At 44.4% G+C, this 17,277-nt stretch overlaps 1 protein-coding gene and 1 non-coding gene across 4 annotated transcripts in view; one reads left to right on the top strand and one right to left on the bottom strand.

Moving 5' to 3' along the window:
* DMRTC1B (DMRT like family C1B) overlaps nucleotides 1-17,277 on the bottom strand; it is a 72,514-nt gene that overhangs the window by 38,582 nt on the left and 16,655 nt on the right. The window lies entirely within an intron of this gene.
* On the top strand, nucleotides 1,555-2,383 carry LOC112206838 (uncharacterized). The gene is made up of 2 exons (XR_010154718.1): nucleotides 1,555-1,733; nucleotides 2,233-2,383. It is a non-coding gene; the product is annotated as an uncharacterized LOC112206838 (transcript).

Raw genomic sequence — 17,277 nt, 5'->3', positions numbered from 1 at the left:
TGGAAAAATGATCAATGGACTGCTATTGATCAAAATTCTATTATCAAATTCTATTAAATCAATATATATCAAAATTCTATTAAAAATATACCCTTTGGGTTCTCAAAAACCAGGGTTCAGTGTCTCTGTGAGGCACAGCTTTTCAGGTTCCTGTACTGGAACCTCGTGACTGACTTTGACTTCTATTAAACCCTAGAACAGAAAACCAGGCCTACATATTTTCAGTTGCAAAACCTCACGGTATTGTCTTGGGCTTCTACTTGTGATGCTCTCCCTTTTCTCTATTTCTTGGCCAATTTCTTCTGTCCCTCCTTTCAGGCACGCCTCCTCTGGGAACTCTTCACTGACTCCGTTCCAATTCCCAAGGCTGAGTGACTGCCCGCCTCCTCAGTCCTCCCGTAGCCCCATAAACGTCCCTCCATCACTCTCTGTTACATTCACGCCTCTCTCGGTTTCTCCCTCACAGAAGAGCTTGAAGCAGAGCCTCATTCAGGGCACGGCCCATGATAGGCTCACAGAGATCCACTCTGTAGCCTCAGGATTATGTAAGAGATGCTTTCCTAAACAGCACTATTGTTTCAAAAGCCAAAGAAAGACTCTGAGGCCACCTACTTCCGCTTTCCCTTCAGGGTACTGTTTGCAGGGAGCTCCTGTGAAGTCAGCGGTGCGGACCCCACAGACCTGGTTAGCAAACGGGGGGCATAACTTGGCAGCATTGCTTGTAACCCAAATGTCAAAGCCTGATTTTGACATAGCAAGACTAGGCAACAAGGAGCTTTCACCTCTGCTCTTCTACTTTCTTTTGTTTGTTTGTTTGATTTGTCAGTTTGTTTTTGAGACAGAGTCTCCTTCTGTCTCCCAGCCTGGAGTGCAGTGGAGTGGTGCCATCACGGCTCATTGCAGCCTCCGCCTCCCAGGCTCAAGCAATCCTCCCCCCTCAGCCTCCTGAGTAGGTGGGGCTAGAGGTGTGTGCCACCATGCCAGGCTACTTTTGAAATTTTCTGTGGGGGTGGGGTCTCCCTATGCTGCCCGGGCTGGTCGGCTGTTCTACTTTCAACTCACCCCAGCCCAGGCCCTTCACCTCTCCCTCTCTCTCACATTTTCCAAGCCCTCCAGGCCCTAAACCACCTGATACTGACTGGTACATAGACGTGGAGTCTCACGTAAACCTCTGAAAAGAAAACTGCTGTTGATTTGGACTCTGGATACCATTACCCAGCTCACGCTCCTTGCTGTGACGACTCATTTGGACTCATACACCTGCCCAGGGCATCCATGTACATAATCCTGTGAATCAAAGGCAGGAGAGCACCCACATGGACACTCGGGTCTGTGGCATCCCCACCAAATGATGACTCATCACCAGCTTGAAGACCTCTGCTTTTTCTGCTCGGCAAGGAGAAACGTGGCTCGAGCCTGCTGAGAGGGCCAGGAAGCAGCAGCAAAGGAAAGAAAGATTGGAGGACTGGGAGTAAGAGATACAGAAACAAATGGAATGCGACATGCCAGAAATGTATCCGCTGCTGGAGCACGAGGCTGTAGGGGGGAGGGACGATGGGGCAGGGGCAGAGGGCCTGAATGGGGCGTGGAGGGGGCAGGCCCTCGGCCTCTTTGCACCGGGCAGAGTGACGAGCTTCGCCGGTGTCTTCATTGAAGTCCTGTTGGTCCCTACCGGCACATCACACACTCCTGGAAGCATGATCTTCACTCCCTTCCTTCCACCTGCTGACCTGGTGAGTCTGGCTTCCCTCCATTGTCCTGGAATGTCCCCTAGGAGGCTGGGCTTTGGTCTGCGCAGGTCACTGCTGCATCCCTCACCCATGGAAGAGGGCCGGAGATGCACACAACAGTTGCGTAACGGAAGCCAGGGATGGGAGGGATCATTAGGATCCAGTTATTTAGTCTGTCTTTCAGAATGTGAAAGGGCCGCAAAAAGACCCTGAGGAATTGGTTGCTGTATCTGACACCGCGGAGGACCCATCCAGTGGCACAGGCTTGCCCAGGGAACCTGCTCTTCCGCGAGGGTCTTGGAGGATCCGGTTCCAGAGGGCCCTGGCATGTTTCATCAAGTGCTTCAGGCGAGAGCTCCTTCGGAGCCCGCCTCTGCCTGTCTCACTGGCTCGCCACCAAGCCCATCCGCCTCCCCTTCCTGTTCCACCAAGAGAACCTCAGGCCAAGTCAGAAATCCCCAGGGCTCCCGAGGGTCCACTTGTCACTCGCTTTCCTCCCTAGGGGAGGATACCGGGCACTCGGAATCTGAGACCACCGGAGCCACAGACACAGGCGTGAACGGTGACCGAGCCCCCTCTGCTGCTCCATGCCCCTGCTCGCCCCAGTGTCCCGGTCACCGGGCCTGAAATAAATGCTGGCACGCTTGACTGTTTTTGCTTTGTGGCATTTGATGTAACTTTCAACACGTCGGCTGAACTGGGGGTGGTCAGCTTTGGTGGTGGTGGGGTTGTGAAGGGAGAGAGCTAGCATCTTCCTGAGCCCTGTTAGGCTGTCTGCCCTCCTCCTCGAGGCAGCGCTGCTTGTTACTAGGTCCTGGTGGCAATGGGCTGTAGCCAATCAACGGTGAGTTTTCCACGGCTCTCAGCTCTGACCCTGGCGGGGCACTTACATGCAGGAATGAGGACGGAATAACATCTCACATGCAGGAATGAGGACGGAATAACATCTCTCTTACCCCCAGCAATGCACACAGTCTTCATATCTGAGGAAAACTGGGCGGTGTTTATATGCGGAAGCGAGAGGGTCATGGGGAGGAAGAATCTGTGGATCTCAGAAAAGGCGTTAACCCCTGTACTGACAAAGAGCTCCCAAGCCCCGCCTACTCCACCACAAGACAGAGACCCCTTCCAACAGACGGCCTTGTCTCCAACTATGCATTGTTCCTTTCCATAAGATGAGGACTTTATTTTTTTTCTTTTGCCTTCCTAAGGTGACCTTGATATGTGTTGCAACACAGTATCAGCAGGAGAATTCTGAAAGGGGGGCGGTTGGAGCATAATTGTCCCTGTTAACAACCATGGAGGAGGCCCTGTTAGAAACTGCAGCACCAGGAGTCACCAAAGTAAATGGACAAGGATATTGGATGTGCTCTTTAGCATCAAGAAGCCTAACTAGGACACAGGAACACCAAAATTCTCTCTCCCCCTCCCCTGTCTCATGTAGTCCCCTGTGCAAAGCCAGGGGAGGGAAAAAAAATGCTTTCTTAGGGCCTGCTGGGTGAATTACTCACCCTCTGGTTCTTCAGAGGTCCAGGGCCTTTAAGCTCAAATGAAATCCAGATGGGGTAAGGTTCAGGTAGGCGACAGCATTTGGAAGTCCCACAGCCCTTTTCCTATATTCCTGGGGAACAGCCACGGTGAGACGCGTAGGTACTGAACAGACAGAGCTGTTAATTATGGAGTGATGGAGTTCTTTAGATCCCATGTCTCTGCAGCTTTTTCGATGGCACAGGTACCACCTATCTCCCCACAATGGCTCTGTCCTCCTGAGCTGGGCCCTAACTCAGTGGGGGAAGTTCAGCTCCATGTTGCTGCTTCTCCAAAAGGGGCTAGGACTTGACATCATGGGGCTTAGCCCTAAACCCCATGTTTAGTCCAAAAGAGGAGCAGCGTTCCAACTCCCTAGGGCTGGGGGCTTGTTGGGTGTTCGTTCCTTCATAGCTGCTGTCATAACCATGAGCTCAGTCATTGCACTGGTAAGGGAGTGTCAGGGAGAGTCTGTGCATACATGTGCATGGGCATGCTTGTGCTTGCATGTGTGTATTTAGGATGCGAATACTTGTTGAAACAAGAAATGATGTGGGGAAATCTGGTGGATAGGGCACAACTTGGCAGTCACTCTTGAAACCCAAGTGGCAGAGATGGGATTTAAAGGTAGCCAGACTCAGCAACAAGGAGCCCTTCTCCCCAGCACCACACTCTCTCCAGGGCTCTCCAATCTGATCCTAACATTGCCCAAGTCTGCTTTGCCCAGAACCATATGCCCACTACCCACCAGATGCCGACTGACTCCCACACACAGCCACAGCACTACGCATCATCTCCTGAAAGGAACACCTCCACTGCTGATTCGACCTCCAGTTGCCATCGTCCACCTCAGGCCCTCTTGGGTTGGATGGACCATGAGGACTTCCCTGCCTTCCCCATTGCGCAGGCCAGTGGACTCTGCAGCCTCACAGCAGAAAATGCTTTCCTTTGCCAGCCCCGTATACACAGGAGATTCCACTCATGTTGAAATTTGGTCCCCAAGGTGGTGGTGCTGGGAGGTGAGGCTTAGTGCACGGTTGTTTGGGTCACGAGGGCTCCACCTTTGTCCTTGTAGGTGTCTCGGTGCTCTCCTCACAGTAGTGAGTGAGTTCTTGCTCTGGCGAGACTGGATTAGTGCTCGCAGGAATGGACAAAGTGCCCAAGATAGTAGGTTGCTATACAGCCAGGATGCCCCTCAGGTTTTCTCTCATTGCATGTGTCCACTTCCCCCTTGACCTTCCTCACCACATTATGACACAGCACACAAGCCCTCGCCTGAAGCTAGGGCCATGCCCTTCAACTTCCCAGCCTGCAGAACCATGAGCTAAATAAATATTTTTTTATTTATAAATCACGCAGTCTCATGTATTCTGTTACAGCGACACAAAACAGATGCTCATGCATCTCAAGAGCAGGCCCATTACCCATTGCATAATGAACCATTTGAGCATGCAGGGCAATCACATGCAGGAATGGGGAAAGACAGGTCAGCAATAGGGGAAGGCATGGGTCGTCAGCTTTACACCTTCGTTTCTGAAATATGACTGTGACCGAGTTATGAGTTCTTCTCCTTTGCTTACACCTCCCCCCGACCCGCGTTTACATCACCTCACAATCCCCGTGCCTGAGAGACGTCTCAGGTAGGTCAGTAAAGTAAAGTCGACAGTGCCTCAGAAGAAGGTGTGGGGTCAGAAATTCCACTGCTCCAGGCTCACCCAGCACTTCTGGTGAACAGAAGACCATTGGACTGTGCGAGTGAGCAAGAGATTAAGCTTGTTTTTCTGCCCCACCTGTCCTCAATCTCTCTGGTGCTATGTTCCCGTGAATCCTGGGCAGCCTTACAGAGGCAGCAACATTTGTACTTAGCTCCATGAAATGTTACACAGCCTGCTGTGTTACAGGAGCGTCACATGTTTTTGTTTTATTATTCCACCATCCGGATCAAGGTGAGTGGTGTGATCACCATTCTGAGGTTGCATCGCCAGCACAAGAGGGAGCCAAGATACAGTCCCTGGTTGATCTGAGGCAAGGATCCTTCCATTACAGCAATGCAGTCTAAAAGCCACTGTCACCAACTACAAATCTAGGGGGTCCTATTGAACTGTGAGTTACAGCCCATGCTCTTGGTGATGGGGACACTGTACTTGCAATCCCACATGCAGCAAAGCTAAAACATTCATGGAGTCAGGGTTCCCCGGTAACAGGGTGCTTGGAGACAGTTCCCACCACACAGTGCCCAATCTCCTCCCACACTGCACCCACTGGGGACTTCTTTTGACTGGTAAAATGATGGTGCGACGTAATGGGGAAAAAACTGCATCTGTCGTGCCCCTCCTCCAGTGCTCCCCATGGTCACCTGAGGTAATTCTACAGACTGCCAGAGTACTCCTGAGAACAGTCGGAAGACTGCTGGTGTCCTACAAAAGATGGAGCCTAACCGTGGGCCTTCCAGACACATACTAATGAGTGATGGGACCTCACATTGGTCATATCAAATCACATTCATCTGGTTTATTTCCTGTAGGGGGAAAGCTGCATCTCGCTGGAACCCCCAGAGTGGTGCCCGCAGCATCACAGGGTAGGCAGCTCAACCTTTAAGCCATCCCAAGGGGGAGCACACGCTCCAAGACCACTCTCATAAAAGGCTGACCCATCCTCACTGCACTGATTACAAAGAGAGACTTGGCTTTCCTGGGACTCCAGCATGAGGAAGTGTAATGAGATCATGCCAGTGAGGGTCAACGTGGGCTTTGCTTGTTTCTGTGACCCTGCCAGTCAATTTTATTCATTCACTGGCCATCTTTAGACACCTCTAGTCTCAATCACAGAAAATAGATGGGCATAAGGAGAAATTGTGCCCAAAGAAAATGCACTCACTCACTCGTGGGTTTTAAAGTTTGTGGGGAAAATTAGTGGAGGAGGGTTGGGAGGGAAGTGGCATTATTTGAGAGATGCTTTTCATAGGATAGATAGAACGGTGCTGTTTTAGGCTGGAGGTGGGCCTGGGGCAAGGTCCAGAGAGGGGCCAAGGATGACACCCAGGTTTCTGGCTTGAGTGACTTGTGGCCCTGGGGTACCATTGACCCAGATAGGGATCACAGGCAGAGGAGGAGAATTCAGTGAAAGGCTGAAGAAATCGGGTCTAGTCTTCGGTTCTGCTAAGATTCATATAGCTGATGGGTTGCTGAGAAGCTACGTTGAACATACTTGGCAATTACACAGGAAATAACCAGAATTCTACCCCATTCAGGAAATGTATACACATCCTGTTCTTGTTTCGGCTTGGTTTGGAGTTTGTTTACATACACGATAACACATGTATGTTTTGGTGTATGGTGTAAAGGTGAGGCTCAAAACTGGTGGTGCTCAACTATGTTGGGTAATATTTGCAGGCTGTCCCAGGCCCTAATTGGCCACTTAAGGGTGGACAAGACCTGTAGTGCAGAGACATCATAAACCATTGGCACACACCATGGAGCATGGGTTAGGAGGCTTTGGTCTTGGTTTACTTATCCATCAGCGTCCTCTGGGGATTGTGAGGGGAGGGTGAACAGCCTCCTCCCAGAGGTAGGAGCTAGACTTGTCTTATTTACTTGCTGTGAGAACTAGATGGGGTAAAACGTGTGGGGGCATGCCAGGCAAAACCTGGTCCCCAGTAACAGTGACTTCCCATATCTACCGAGAGGACAGGAGCTATGGATTCTTTGGGTGGCATTTGTAACTCCACTGGGAATAGTATCATCAGTGGGCATTTAATGATTAGTAGTAATGTCGGTGACCATTTGTCTCATAACACACAGCTCTGGTATGTTTTCTGCAATTGCCTGGATGAGTAATCTGTTGGACTTGCATCATGTTCCTCATGTTCTTGTTTTTTTGTTGTTGCTGTTGTTGTGGGTACATAGCAGGTGTATCTCACTTTCTAATATCTTCCAGGGCTGTTGGGAGCTTTCTCATTACTCCTCACAGCAGTCCTGGGTGGTTGAGAAGGACCGATGCTATTACTCTTTGTGGGAGCGGGAAAGAAAGCGTCTCACAGAGGGGTTGTGAAGATTACTTGGGATGCCCCCTCCACAGAGCAGCTGGTGTTGTACCAGGCCTAGAGGCAACATCCATCAGGTTCCTTGAGATCAGGCCCTTTGGGATAAGCTCTGGATGCCATTTGTCCCCAGATCATCATCCAGCAGCAGTCATTTACATGCAAATCATGATGATACTAGCAATAGCTGCTAAGCCTGAGAGGTTGCATTGATAAGAGCTATGGGCTGCTGAAATGATTGCTGGAGGTATGTCTCACCCCCTTTCCTTTTATCCCAGCTGGGGTCAAAAAACCCACCTTTCCGACACTTGCAATGGTGGCTCAGAACTGTTATCTGGTTATTAGAGAAGTGGCCAGGAGAGAGCCAGTTGCTTAGACAAAGTCACAGTTAGTGGTGGGTCTTGTCCTGGCCCCCAGATCTCCCAACACTCACTACAGTGTCCTGTCCAGCAGGCCCATTATTATGCCCCTTCTTCTGCCATTCCTTGTCTTGTGTGCTTTGAAGTAGGCACACACCTCTGAGGACAAAAGAGGGCTTGTTCTGCTACATGCTGTGTTCCCTCTGTGTCTAGGAGGAGGCCAGTATGAATGGGGCTTTAATGTTGGCCTATAGCCTGCCATGGGCCCACGTCACTGCATAGCTTTCCAGTTAGGCACACATAGGTCGGGATCTTGGATTAGAATCTAGGGACAAATCCCTGCACCTTTTCTTAGCCTCGCTTTCTGCATTTGAGCACTGGGGTAAACAGGAGGAGCGACGTCAGCAAGAAGGCTGAACAGATGATCCCACAGTACCACTCTTCCCACAAAAGTACAACTACAAATTAATCAAAGGCAAGAATACCACCCTGATTTCACTAGAACTTGGGGGAGAAGCAAGGAAACTTCCTGGGATGACAAAACTGAGAAAAGCCACAACCAGTAAGAGGAACAACAGTCACGTTAGACTGTGCCACCTCCTCCCCCAAACCAGCATAATGCTACTCACAGAGAATTTCTCTAGGCCCACAATTTCTGAGGTGGAAGGAGGGAACTGGAAGTGGACATGTGACCTCCCCATCAGTCTGGGAATCTTCATGGGAAGTCCCCTCCAGCCCTATCCCACGGGTACCCTTCAGAGCTCCAGAAGAGAGCTGAAACACCTGGGGTGAATTGGGAACAGAAAGTGGGTGCACTGATCACAGCAACTCTCACGTGGATCTTGGCAGCTGCTCTGTGCCACGATCAGTGGGCATGCCAATGCTGAGGAGACTGGCCAGAACCACAGCACTGCTGGGGGCGCAACACACAGGAAGGCCCAGATCCCTGGCCAGATTTCTCACTAAGCCCATGTGATCACATGGAGCCTTCCCTTGACCTGGAAAGAACTAAAAGGTTGGCAATAATCGGCCAGTGTTCGCTTAAGTCTTCCCCAGACCAAGAAACAGTGGCAGGGCAGCAACATAGTTAAGTGGAGCATTTAAGTTCTCGTGCTCACAGTAAGTCTTTTCCAGACTGAAAGCAACAGCTGGCCAGGGATTAAGTTCCAATATTAAGTAGTAAAGGTTTGACACCACCAAGGAGCAGCTGCAAAACCTGGAAGAGGTGAGCATCTCCTTAAACACACAGACATCAACATAAAGAGACAAGGATTGTGAAAACTCACAAAATATGACACGCCAAAAGAAACCAACCAAACTCCAGTAACAGACCCAGAAAAACTGAAGATCTATGGAATGTCTGACAGACAATTCAGAATAATCCTAAAGAAGTTTGGGGAATTACATGACAATATGGATAACAAACTAAATAAAATTTGAATAACAATCCAGGAACAAAACAAAAAATTTGACAAAGACATAAAAACAATTAAAAAAAAAAAAAAACAGAAGTCCTAAAATAGAGAATACAGTGACTGAACTGAAAAACTCATTAGAAAGGTTTAACAGCAGAGTTGACCAAACAGGGGAAAGAATCTGTAAGCTCCAAGACAGAACATATATAGAGGAGGAAAAAGACAAAAGCATTTTAAAAGAGGGAAGAAGGCCTTTAAGAATTATAAGACATCATCAAGAAAATTAGACTCTGCATAATAGAAATTGCTGAAGAAGACAAAAAAAAAAAATACAAGGTCTAGAAAGCATATTTAGAAAAATAACGGCTGAAATTTCCCAAATCTGGAGAAAGATCATAGCATTCAGGCACAGGAAGCTCAGAGGTGACAAGTAAAATTCAACCCAAAGACAAATTCCCCAAGGCACACCATATTCAAATTATTTAAACAAATCAGAGGCAAAGAAAAATGCTCAAAGCATCAAGAGAAAAACAACAAAAACAACATATCACACTCAATGGGTCACCAATACAGCTTTCAGTGGATTTCTCACCAGAGACCCTGCAGGCCAGGGAAGGGAGGAATGATACATTCAACGTGATGAAGAGGAAAAAAACTGTCAGTCAAGAATACCATATTCAGCAAAGCTATCCTTCCAACAAAAAAGAAAGAAAAAGACTTGCTGAAACAAAAAGAAAAGAAAGAAAAGAAAAAAGGTGAGAAAAATCATCAACACAACACCTGTCTTACAAGAAATGCTAACGGGGTTTCTTCAGTCTGAAAGAAAAGAACACTAACATGTAACAAAAAAATATCCGAAGGTATAAAACTCACAGGTAATAGTAAGAAAGCAGACAGATTTACAATGCTATAATATTGTCATCGCGGGTTGCCAAATATATCTTAAGTATGAAACCTAAAAGACAAAACTGTTCAAAACAGTAATAACTACAACAATTGGTTAAGAGATAAGAATACAAAAAGATGTAACTTAAAACATCAAAAAGTCAAAGTGTGGAGGGAGGGATGAGTTAAAGTGTAGAGTTTGTTTTTGTTCGTTTTTCCTGTGATTAAAGTTAAACTGCTATCTGTTTAAAATAACCTGTTGTAATTATAAGACATATTTTATACATCTCATCATGGTAACCACGAAGCAAAAACCTATAATAGGGACACTAAAATATAAATAGGAAGGAATCAAAATTTACTACTAGAGAAAAATACATAACAGCAAAAGAAGACAGTAAGAGCGAAACAAAGGAAGAACAGATCTACCAAAAAAAAAACAAAAAACAAAAAACAGAAAACAGGTAACAAAATGGTAGTGTTAAACTTTTACCTGTCAATGATAAACTTGAATGTAAATGGACTAAGTTCTCCAATTAAAAGACATAGAGTGGCTAAAAACACAAGCCCCAACTAAATACTGTCTAGAAGAAACTCACTTCACCGACAAAGACACACACAGACTGAAAGCAAAGGGTTGGAAACAGACATTCCATGCAAATGGAACCCAAAACAGAGTGGGAGTACCTCTATTTAGATCAGATAAAATAGACTTTATGTCAAGAACCATAAAAAGAAAAAGACAAAGAAGGCCATTATATGATGTTAAACAGGTCAATAAAGCAAAAGGATATAACAATTGTAAATATATGTGTGTGTATATATATACATATGTTTTTGTAACAATTGTATATATAGTAATATATATTACAAAATATATATATTTTAACAACTGTAATATATATTGTAATATATATTTAATTGTTAAATACGTATATTCTAACCATTGTAAATATACATATTTTGTAAATATATATATAGTAAATATATATAAATACTTATAATTGTTATAAATATATGCACCCAACACCAGGGCATCCAAATATGTAAAGCAAATATTAAAAGACCTGAAAGGAGAGATTGACCATAATACAATAATAGTGAGGGACTTTAATACCCCACTTTCAGCAGTGGACAGATCATCCAAACAGAAAATTAACCAAACAGAAAATTAATGTCGGCATTAAACTGCACTCTAGACCCCATGGACCTAACAGATATTTACAGATCATTCCATCCAAAAGCCACAGAATACATATTTTTTCTCAACAGCACATGAAACATTCCTCAGAATAGACCATACGTTAGTTCACAAAGCAAGTCTTAACAAACTTTTAAAAATCAAAATCACATCGAGTACTTTCTGACCACAATGAAGTAATCAATAACAGAGGGAATATTGAAAACTGGGCAAAGTCGTGGAAATGGAACAACATGCTCCTGAACAATGGATGGGTCAATGAAGGAATTAAAAAGGAAAAAGGAAATTTAAAGATTCCTTGAGACAGATGAAAATGGAAACACAACATACCAAATCCTATGGGATACAGCAAATGCAGTTCTAAGAGGAAAGTTTATAGCAATAAATGCCTGTGTAACAGAAGTGGAAATATCTCAAATAAACAACCTAATGTTACACCCCAAGAAACTAGAAAAAGAACAACAACAACAAAAAAACCCCAAAGTTGGCAGAAGAAAAGAAATAACAAAGATCAGGGCAGAAATAAACAAAATAGAGATTTTTTAAAAACAACTTAAAAATCAAAAAACAAAGAGTTAGCCTTTTAAAAGATAAAGAAATTGACAAATCTTTAGCTAGACTAACTAAGGAAAACAGAGAGAAGATTCAAATAAAAACAGAGATAAAAAAAGGAAACATTACAACTGGCACAACAGCGGTGGAGATGATGATAAGAGACTATCATGAACAACCATCTGCCAAGAAATTCAAAATCTAGAAGAAACAGATAAGTTCCTGAACACATACAAGCTACCAAGATTGCATCACAAAGAAATAGAAAACCTGAACAGAAACAATAAGGAATAATGACATTGAAGCAGGAGTAAACACTCTCCCATCAAAGAAAAGTCCAGGACCTGATGGATTTGCTGGTGAATTCTACCAAACATGTAAAGAACTGGTATCAATTCTTCTCAAAGGCTTAAAAACAAACAAACAAACAAGCAAATAAATGAAGAGGAGGGAATAGCTTCAAACACATTTTACGAGGCCAGCATTACTGTAATTCCAAAGCCAGACGAGGACACGACAAAACAACAAAGCTAAAGACCAATATCCCTAATAAGCATGGATGCGAAAACCCTCAACCAAACACCAGCAACACATTAAAAACATCATCCATCATGATCAAGTGGGATTCATCCCAGGGATGCAAGGTTGGTTCAATATATGTGCAATGTAATAAAAGTGATGCCTCACATCAACAGAACAAAGGACAAAATCCATATGCTCATTTCGATAGATGCTGAGAAGCATTCAAAAAATGTCAACATCCCTTCATGATAGAAACTCCCAGCAAAGTGGGCAAAGAGGTAAAAAACATACCTCAACAAAATAAAGGCCGCATATGATAAACCGAAAGCTAATATCATACTGAATAGGAAAAAGTTGGACGCTTTTTCTCTAAGATTTGTAACAAGAAAAGAATGCTCACTTTCACTGCTTAAATTCAACTTAGTATTGAAAGTTCTAGCCGGAGCAATTAGGCAAGAGAAAGAAATAAAGAGCGCCTGTATTAGTCTGTTCTCACGCTGCTGATAAAGACATACCCGAGAGTGGGTAATTTATTTTTTAAAAAGAGGCTTAATGGACTCACAGTTACACGTGGCTAGGGAGTCCTCACAATCATGATGGAAGGCAAAAGGCACATCTTACATGTCGGCAGGCAAGAGAGAAAATGAGAGCCAAACAAACGGGGAAACACCTTATAAAACCAACAGATCTCGTGAGACTTATTCACTACCGCGAGAACAGTATGGGGGAAACCGCCCCCAAGATTTTATTGTCTCCCACCAGGTCCCTCCCACAACACGTGGCAATTATGGGGGCAACAATTCAAGATGAGGTCTGGGCGGGGACACAGCCAAACCATAACAGCATCCAACCTGAAAGGAGGAAGTCAAATTGTCCCTGTTTACAGACGACATGGTCTTATATAGAGAAAACCCTAAAGACTGCCCCAAGTAACTATTAGAACTAATAAGTGAATTCGGTAAAGTTGCAGAATATAAAATCAGCATACAGGAATCAGTAGCATGTCTGTTTGCCAATAGCAAACTATCTGAAAAAGAAATCAAGAAAGTAATTCCATTTACAATAGCCACAAAAAAATAAAAAATAAAATCCTAGCAATAAACTTAAGCTAGGAGATGAAAGATCTCTACAGTGAAAACTGTAGAACACTGATAAAAGAAATTGAAGAGGACACAAATAAATGGAAAGAGATCCCACATTCATGGACGAATTAATATTGTTACAATGTCCATATTAACCAAAGTGATCTCCATGTTCGACATTTGATATCCCTGTCAAAATACCAATGACAGTCCGGATAGAAAAAAAAATCCTAGATTTGTATGGAGCCACAAAAGATGCTGATAGCCAAACCAATCCCAAGCAGGAAGAACAAAGCTGGAGACAACACACTACCTGACCTCGAAATATACAAAAGCAACCAATACAACAGGGCACTGACATAAAATCAGATACATAGACCAATAAAACATTATAGGGAACCCAGATATAAATCCAAGCATTAACAGCCAACTGATTTTCTACAAAGGAGCCAAGAACATACATGGAGGATAGGACAGTCTCCCCAATAAATGGTGCTGGACAAACTGTATGTTCACAATCAGAAGAATGAAACCAGACCCCTATCTCTCACCATATACAAAAGTCAAATCAAAATGACTTAAAGACTGCAATGTCAGACCTGAAACTGTGAAACTTCTAGAAGAAAACATAGGGGAAACGTTTCACGAAATTGAACTGGGCAACGATTCCTTTCTTCAGTAAGGCCTCGAAAGCATAGGCAACAAAAACACAAATAGACCAATAGGATTATATCAGACTATAAAGCATCTGCACAGCAAAAGAAACAATCAGTAGAGCAAAGAGACAGCTTACAGAATGAGAGAAATAGTATTTTCAAACTATGCATCTGACAAGGGGTTAATATCCAGAATATATAAGGAGCCCAAACAATAGCAAAATTCATAATAATTCAATTAAAAATTGGGAAAAATGCCTGAATAGACTTTTCTCAAAAGAAGATGTGCAAATGGCCAACGGATATATGAAAACAGTCAACATCACCAATCATCGGTGAAATGCAAATCTAAACCGCAATGTGATATCACTTCGCCCCAGTTAGAATGGCTGTTATCAAAAAGACAAAAAGTAGCAAATGCTGGAGAGGATGTTGAGAAAGAGGAACACTTATGCACTGTTGGTGGGAATGAAAATTACTACAGTCATTATGGAAAACAGTATGAAGATTCCTCAAAAAATTAAAAATAGAACTGCTGTGTGATTCAGCAATCTCGTTACTGGGTATATAGCGAAAGAAAAGGAAATCATCACGTTGACGAGACATCTGCACTCCCGTGTTCGTTGCAGCAATATTCACAATAGCCAAGATATGGAATCAACCTAAATGCCCATCTACAGATGAATGGATAAAGAAAAATGTGGCTTGTATATACAATGGAATACCATCCAGCCATGAAACAAAATGAAATCCTGTCATTTGAGGCAACATGGGTGAACCTGGAGGACATTATGTTAAGTGAAATAAGCCAGGCACAGAAAGACAAACACCACATCACCTCACTCAGATGTGGAATCTTAAAAAGTTGATTTCACAGAAGCAGAAACTAGAGTAGTGGTTACCAGAAGCTGGGGAGGGAAGGGGGTGTGGGGCAACGGGAGAGGTTGGCAAAAATGTAAAAAGTTACAGTTAGACATAAAGAACGAGTTCTGGTGTTCTATTACACAGTAGAGCGAGTATAGAAAATACCAATGTAGTGTATACTTCAAGATTTTAAATCTAGAAGATTTTAAATGTTAACACTGCAAAGAGATGATAAATGTTTAAAGTGATGAATATGGTAATTACCCTGACTTGAAGATTATACAATGTATACAGGGGTTGAAACATCACACGGTACCCCATAAATATGTACAATTATGTGTAAGTAATACATTTTTAAATCATGAATGAAAAGAAAAAGAAGTTTAAGAGTGTGCCCGAAACTCTTACAGGTGGAAAGCTCTGTAAGGGTACAGCTCATTACTGTGCCGCCAGCCCTCAGTGTGATCTTGGCGCATGGAACTATGGTGATTCTATCCCCAGTGTGCAGAGTACCTCTGACACCTAACTCAATGAGCATTTATTAAATGTAAATAAAACCAACCAAACAAAAAGAAAACTGAGGTAAATACGAACAACCTCACATGGTTGTGGTGAGGCCTGAATAAAGCAGTCTGTATGAACACCCCAAATGAAAAGTGTCCATACAAGAAGACACAGGAAACAAAATGCAAGCACAAGTGAGAGACTGGGAGCAAACATCTTCCTCAATTATAACAGACTAAATAATCACATTTGCAATATACAGAGAGCTCTGATGAGACAACTCAAGAAACACATGCGAGAACAAACAACAATAGAAGAGCTAACAAACAATCTGAGCAGGCCATTTATAGAAATACAAATGGCCACTATGAAAGGAATAGGAGCTCCACATCACAAGTCATAATGGAATTAAGATAACAGTGAGATTCCACTTTTCAAACTGCAACTTGACAAACATTTAAAATTATAATGATACCAATCGGGTATCATATACTGAGGTTCTGACGCTGGTAGTGTGAATTGGCACAGATTCACGCTACGCGCCAAATGTGCACTCCACATTTGGAGTGCCATTTGTCAGGGATTAAACAGTTTTAATATATTTACCCTATGGTGCATCCCCAAATTCTTTCTTCCTCCTGACACCAATCATAACTAGAAGTAGGGTGGGAAAACTGATGCTTCCTAGACCAGAGCCCTGGGGGCTCAGATGCCACTGTCTCAAGGCCCATCACAGGGTCCTAAAAGGGTTCTGTCAAGCCCTTGACAGACCCCTGGGCATCCTCAAGGCCAGGACCTTGGAAGGCTCCCGTAGGCTGAGCCTGAGCCTTGACTGAGCAGCCTGACTCAAAAGTTACAGCTAAAAATCTCAGGGCTCCGTGAGACACAGTTTTCTACATCCATGCTTCCCTCAAGCACCCTACGTTGGCTTCCACTAATGCACAGAAGAGAAACCTGGAGTTTGATTGTGGATCCCCAGCAATGCTGGGGTTCGGCTCACTGGGAATTTAGGGGTAGTTTCAGGGTTGTCTACTCACTGAGTTTCTTGACATGAAGATGGAGCTGGTGGGGGGAAAAATATAATTGGCAAGTACCCCGGTTTGAATTTCAGTAAACCTTAAAGAGAACAATGCAGAAATAGATCTTCCCTTAAGTCTTTAGGCTTATATAAGTAGAGTAATGTGAAAATCAGAAACCGTCACTTTCAATTCGTCATTTAATCATCTACATGAGAGTCGCGTTGTGGGGCTAGAAGCTGATTAGAGTGGGTTCAAGGGGGAGTCGGGAGAGAGGAAAGGGAAGCGATGATACTAGTCAATGAGGCATCTCAGCACTTGAGGGAGTTTACGAGAATGTATCAACTGCTTGAAAAGAGCATACTCATCTACAGGAGGGGAGGGTGAAGATCCAGGCCAGGGACACGGGGATGGATTTTCACGGGGGGCGGGGGGGGGGGGACAGGCCCTGAGCCAGAGGCCCAGCACAATGAAGAGTTCTGCCGGCCTCTGACAATAAGTCCTTTCAGACACCACATGTACATCGCACTTCTCAGAAAACATGAACTTCACTGGCATTCCTGCTGCTGCTGAGTCCTGATCTGACTGTATGGAGAAAGCCGCATCCCCCAGACTGGTGCTCTCAGCTTTGCAAGGTGGGCAGCTGCAGTTTTTAGCCTTCCCAAGGAAGAGCAAACTCTTGAGGACCTGGTGAGCCTGATTTCCCTCCAGCGTGGCAGATAGTCAGCCCCAGGAGAGCTGGGATCTAGATCTCTAGAGTTCATTGCTGTATCCCCAGTACCTGCAACTGATCCTGGTGTACACGTAACAGGCCCCCAGCGAACACCCGATGAATGAAGGAAGCAATGTTAGTGCTGGCTAGAATGATTTTTCCCTATTTTCCTGAACGGAACTGGCTCAGCTAAAGACACTATGCCCTTGGTTT

The sequence above is a fragment of the Pan troglodytes genome, chromosome X, assembly GCF_028858775.2.
Source record: "Pan troglodytes isolate AG18354 chromosome X, NHGRI_mPanTro3-v2.0_pri, whole genome shotgun sequence".
NCBI classification, from domain to species: domain Eukaryota; kingdom Metazoa; phylum Chordata; class Mammalia; order Primates; family Hominidae; genus Pan; species Pan troglodytes.
Note: the sequence above shows the minus strand (reverse complement) of the source record. Positions and strands in the feature narration are given on the sequence as shown.